Here is a 6,884-nt window from a genome sequence, read left to right on the forward strand (position 1 = left end):
AAAAAAAAACACTGGAATATTACTCAGCCATAAAAAAGAATGAAATAATGCCATTTGCAGCAACATGGCTGGACCTAGAGATTATCATAGTAAGTGAAGTATCTCAGACAGAGAAAGAGAAATATCACATATCACTTATATATGGAATCTAAAATATGATACAAATGAACTTAATTACAAAACAGAAACAGACTCACAGACATAGAAAACAAACTTATGGTTACCAAAGGGGAAAAGGGATGGGAGAGGCATAGATTAGGAGTTTGGGATTAGCCGATACAAACTAGTATACGTAAAATAGATAAACAAGGTTCTACTGTATAGCACAGGGAACTATATTTAATATCCTGTAATAAACCGTGATGGAAAAGAATATATATATATACACCCACATATATATATATATCACTTTGATGTATACCAGAAACTAACACATTGTAAATCAACTATATTTCAATTTTAAAAAATCAAATCAAATCAAATCAAAGAGCATTTTACATATCTGAGCTTAAAATCCCATAGCTTGTGATCAATGGGGAAAAGTAATTTAAATTACTTTTAGTAATTTAAATTAGTATTTGTGTCACAGACACTAACAAATGAGAAAAATCTCAGAATAAAATATCAAACTGTAGTTCAGTAGCAATGGAACTACATAACACGACTTTTTTATACTGGGGAATCCATATTTCACGCAGAAATTCTGACAGGTGAACGTAAGGTTTTAGGGATTTCAAATGTACTTTTGAAACCAGCTGTAAGGTGGCAAATGCTCAACAGGGCACTGAGGTAGCTGTAGCGAGGCCTGGGTTATAGTAATGACACCACGAAATTTTACTCCTGGACAAGTAATTTAAATTAACATTGGTTTGGTTTTCTAACATTGGTAAAATGAGAGCTTAGCTTAGATGTTCTGGGGATTCCCATATCAGCTAAATATCTATGAGCTTGTTTCATAAATTAATAATAATCACAACTACCAGTATCAGTAAAATGCCAATTTTGTGTCAAGCAATAAACTATTCTTTGCATGCAATATCTCAGTCCTCAGAGCAGAAATGTCTTCATTTCAGAGATCTGTGATTCATGCACAACTGATCAACACAGAGCTGGGATTCCAGCTGAGCTGTCTGTCTTCCCGCCCTCGTGCCAACTCAACCCCACATTCTGGTCTTTATCCAACTGATGACAGAATATTCAATCATTCAAGCTGCATAACAAAGCTTAAAATAATGGTTCAACTATTGCAAAATGACAGTTTAAAAGCTTCTATTTGAACCATAATGTCAGATAAGGAAGTTTCTATTACTTACAGCTGTTCCAAGGATGAGTCCTTTAAATGTCTGCTCATCTCGTATACGAATTCCATCCTTGTAGAGGTACCTGGAAAACATACAAGATCTTATTAAATTATAAATTAGCACAGATACCACATATCTTAGATCAGGATTTTTTAAACTGTAGTATGGACCCAAGGAGCTTTGGGGTGTTAATAGATTCCCTAAAACTATAGGGAAACTCTGATTTCATAACAATATGTTCAACTGTCTGGGTAGGAGAGCTCCAGGCTCTCATCAGACCCTCAGAGTGATCCTGGACCAAAATATTGAGCATCACTACCTTAGCCTCTAAAACTTGGAATGGTTGTGGGAAACTTTTGACTGATGATGTCACATCTACCAGGTGGCAACTACTCTAAGAAAAAGAGAAGTTTGACAGTAACAATTTTTTAAATTCCAGTCCATTGTACTGAATATATTGAATATATTCAATATATTCGATATACGGAATATATTGAACTGGGAGTTACATTTGCAAAGCTGGCGAATATTACCATTAGGAGTCATGTGTGGAGGATGAAAACATTCACAGTCAGCTCTCCCATGGTTGCTGCCAAAAATCTACAGGATAGGACCCTATCATGGATTTACAGACACCGTGCAATTCATCTGACCCCAAAAGTGACTGGAAACAAACTATATAACCTACTAGCACCTTCTTTGCCTTTTTCCTTCAACTAAAGGATGGCAACATTATTTCCTCTCTAAATCTATCAAAGTTTGTTGTTATTGTTTTTTTTTTTTCTTAACAAAGAGTGAATTGGTTTTAAATAGAACCAATGTTGTATATTTTCTGAAGTGATTGAACCCAAACTAACATCGAACTGCAAAATACAGAATCTTAATATTAAACCCGAATTTAATTGAAAAAAATCTCTATGGTTTCTGTGAATGCCGTGGAAGTGAATATCTTTTTATCTAGAGGTTGCAAAAGGAATGGGGCCGACTCCAAGGAATTTTAGAGACTGGGAGAAATGGCAAAGGCCAGTCAATGCTCAGTGAACACCTGCAAAGGACACACTCAGCCAGTGACCCAAGAAGGCGAATTTGCAGAGGGAGCAGCGCTCGGTATCAGGAGCTCGTGAGACAACGATGCAAGAGCTGGGCCAGAAGAGGAAGAAGCTGTAATTCAGAGAAGAAGCTAAACTTAGGAAACGGGAACCACACCAGAAACAGATTCATGGATTTGAGTGTGGAAGAAATTTCCTCTTTAAATACCGCCAGTGTCGCTCAGTGTATCTCCAACCTGTGCACGTACGCAACAGTTTCTGCCCAGTGGATTTTTTTTAATTGTTCAATGCTCGTAAGTGATGAGAATCATTATCACTTTGTAGATGCCAAGATGTTTCTGAACAAATAAATGTTACTTGGGAGTTCATCATTAGACTAATTCTAACTTGGTTAACAGTTTATATACAGGGATGCTGTCCTTAGTTGCTGGTTCACCAAACCAAAGAAAAGGAATGTTTTTCTTTTTTAATTTATTTATTTTATTTATTTATTTTTGGCTGCGTTGGGTCTTCGTTGCTGCACGCAGGCTTTCTCTAGTTGCAGTGAGCGGGGGCTACTCTTTGTTGCAGTGTGTGGGCTTCTCATTGCGGTGGCTTCTCTTGTTGCAGAGCACGGGCTTCAGTAGTTGTGGCACGCAGGCTCAGTAGTTGTGGCGCACAGGCTTAGTTACTCTGTGGCATGTGGGATCTTCCCAGACCAGGGCTCGAACCCATGTCCCCTGCATTGGCAGGAGGATTCTCAACCACTGCGCCACCAGGGAAGTCCTGAAAAGCAATGTTTTGCTCTCAGTTTTTCAGTGGAGCTCAGGTCTCAAATTCAGCTAAACTTAAATGAACCACAGTTCCCAAAGAGATCCTCAAACAATTGCACTTTTTCTTGAGTCTGGAAGCAAATTTCTCCTAAGACATTTCAGTCTGTTTTGCCCAAGGGAATCAATGATACATTTTGGACCAAAACATGTTAGAATTTCAGAAGAGTTCAGAAAGGCTTTTGTTTCAGAGAAAAATCTGTGCTCTCCTTTGTGTTTGGCAGGGCACAACTGCAGTCTGGTGGTGTGTTTAGTCTAAAGAAAATTAGCCTCTTGGACATACATGCACTATAGCTACTTTATGTAAACACCCGAGATGCTTGGGAAAGGCCACCACAAAAATCACTGATGGACACACGTTACTGAAGAAGCTGAGGCATTTACTGGTCTTATCCTCCCTCTCAATGCATAATGAACTCAACATAACTAAGACTGTTAATCAATCACATGTTGAGCATTTACTGAGCACCTTATGCTCTCTTCTTTATTCCCCAAATATTTCATGAGTAGTTGCCACGTTCTCAAAGCTGGGTTATGTGGTGAATTAGAGGAGACGGCCCCTCGCCTTCACAGGATCCAGTGGGAAAATCAGAAAATGAATAAACAAAAACATATGAGAGAAAAACATTAGCTTCTGTGGTGTAATAAATGAACAGACACCGTGAGAGAGAAAAACAGAGAGGAAGCTTCCTAGAGGAGTTGACTTTAAAGGTGGGACAAGACAGAGGAAAAAGTCATCAGGGAAAGACCCACAAGCCTCACGTGCAAAGGCCTGCAGGGGTGGAGAGTGAGCACTTCCTGTGCATGGAGAGATTAAAGAACAATGCATCCAGTATAAAAAGCAAAGGAAAGAAGACCTAAGATGAATTTACATGTGTGTGTGGATCAGAAGCCACACTGGGACTCACAGACCAAAAGAGGGTGTCTGACTTATTAAAATGAAAAGTGAATCAGGGAAATAGTGATTCCTTGAACTAGGGTAGGTGCAGGGGACACGGGGGAAGGGGACACATCAGAAATGTTCTTGGGGGGCTTCCCTGGTGGCAGAGTGGTTGAGAGTCCGCCTGCCGATGCAGGGGACACGGGTTCGTGCCCTGGTCCGGGAAGATCCCACATGTCGCGGAGCGGCTGGGCCCGTGAGCCATGGCCGCTGAGTCTGCGCATCCGGAGCCTGTGCTCCGCAACGGGAGAGGCCACAACAGTGAGAGGCTCGCATACTGTAAAAAAACAAAAACAAAAAAAATGGTGAAATGAGCTTTGTTGAAAGGTGGACAGTGTTTTTTAAGAAGATGAAGAATTACTTATTTAAACGAAAAGGTGAAAATAATCTATCAGCACTGTAAGTCACTGTTGATTTTTCTTGCAACTTACAAGTATAGCAAATTTTCAAGTGCCTCAGAAGCATTTCTGGAAATCTTTCTGATTTGGCTGTTGTTCAGGAGACTGACAAAACGAACGAACAAACAAGAATTCCAGGATGAGAAAGAGATTCTTCAAACCTTATGCTAGTTCTGCTAGGTAGAGCTTCACACAGCAGAACAACATTTACTGACGTGGTTCACTAAATTTAGAGGTTTATAACTTTCTGTTCAAAAGGCTATATTATTAGCTTGTCACAAAAAACTTTTCAAAAATAATTTTTATCTAATTAAATCACCCTAAAATACTCCTAAAAGAGCACTATACACCCAAGGATAACATTCTTGTTTTCCTGAAGCCTATCCTTTAAAAGGACAATTATCAACATGGTCATGGTAACAAAGGAGCATCTTCCTAAATAAACATATGGAGAGTTACACACACTCAGGCTTAAGCATTTTCCTTGAAAAAATAGACATCACAGCCCTTGGCATGCAGTGAACTCCCACTGTGCATTTGCTGAATTGTCAAAACAGAGTCAACTACACCACAGAAAGGGGAGGCTTATATAGGGCTATCAAACGGTCCAAAAACAACTTCTCAAAAATCCAGGGAGGGGCTTTCCTGGTGGCGCAGTGGTTGAGAGTCCGCCTGCCGATGCAGGGGATACGGGTTCGTGCCCCAGTCTGGGAAGATCCCACATGCCGCAGAGCGGCTGGGCCCGTGAGCCATGACCACTGAGCCTGCGTGTCCGGAGCCTGTGCTCCACAAAGGGAGAGGCCACAACAGTGAGAGGCCCGCGTACCACACACACAAAAAAAAAAATCCAGGGAGAAAAATAACAGGTGGCAGAAATAAATTGTATTTGAACAGTAAAATGCATTACCCAAAAATCACCTTTCAGCAACTTGGAAAGCTTTGGGGAAAACTCTGGCAAATGAAAAGTACAGATTGCTTCGGATAAATATACTTAAAATTTCTTTCAAATTTAAATGATCATGGCATGTCTAAATGTATAGGGAAAGTCGGCTAATTGGATTGGCACACATTTCTGAATATGCTATGACAGCTACAAAAGGCAAAGCTTCTAAAATCTACTGCCAGAATCAAATGCTAGAGGGTTCATTTTTAGAGTATTATAAAATATTTGTTTTGTGCTTTTTTAATGCCTGATTAGGATAACAGAAGTGCTTTGGCTAATGGAGCAGGTGACGGTTTTAGCCATTGTACACAATTACACAGACAGCCAGGGGTCCAGAACTCTTCCTAACCTCTCACCACTAAAGGTTCAGCCACATTTCTCCAAAGAGCACCTGGGCTGCGGACACCCCACCTGTGGCACTGAGGCCACCCCACGCCATTTATGACTGCCCCGTGTTCTGGCCGTCAGAGCTGGGGGGGGCAGGACAACCAATCTATGGTCTGCATCAGAACTGATGCCATACAGAGATAATGGCCATTTTCACGGATAGTTCTCAGCTTCAGTCAGTGACCCAGTAAACTTTATAGCCCTCCATGTGCTCAAGGAACTCTTAGGCTGGCTGAAAGCCATGTGGCTAGTTAATATCTGGTTAATTCCAGACACTAACCTTGTCCTGAGAGAATTTGTCACTCAGTTACTTCCTCTGTATGTTTTCTTAATTTAGTGTTCAAAACCCATTACTATACTTCCTTTAGGTCCCAAAACGACCAGCATACCAATAGTTTTAATTAAAGAATGACAATTCTGTTCCCGTATTTTATTAAACACATGTACCAATGCATGCAGAAGAAAGTGTATGTATGTATGCACATGTATATGTCTATGTATGCATATGTTTATATACGTGTGTACATGAATATATGTACATATACATGTGTGTGTGTACTTATGCACATATAACATAAGTTGTGGTCTGCACATGTGATGTGTGTATACGTGTGGTACGTTGTACACATTGTATTCTCAATCTCACCTGACACAGAACACAGGAAACAATTTGACTATTTTCACAATTCTCCCAAGGCTGGGGCCCAGGAGAGAAGTTGTTCCATTTAATGCAAATGGAAAGAATTTAATGCAAAGAATGCCTTCCAGCCTTACTGCTAATTCTCTTCAATACCACAGTTGAGAAAGGAAAAGATACTACATATCATAATTCATACTTCTTCAGTATATAAGTGTGCTTGAAGTCTATGTTTCTGGATATTCTTATACAGTTATCTAGATTTTGGTAAAAATAAAATGTGAAATTTCTAAAAATTGCACTGAAGTTGTTTTTATTTCTTTAACATTGTAATTCATTATGAACGTGAATACTCTAAAGCAGGGGTCCCCAATCCCCTGGCCGTGGACCAGTTCCAGTCCGCGGCCTGTTAGGAACTGG

Source organism: Mesoplodon densirostris, chromosome 13, assembly GCF_025265405.1.
Source record: "Mesoplodon densirostris isolate mMesDen1 chromosome 13, mMesDen1 primary haplotype, whole genome shotgun sequence".
NCBI lineage: Eukaryota > Metazoa > Chordata > Mammalia > Artiodactyla > Ziphiidae > Mesoplodon > Mesoplodon densirostris.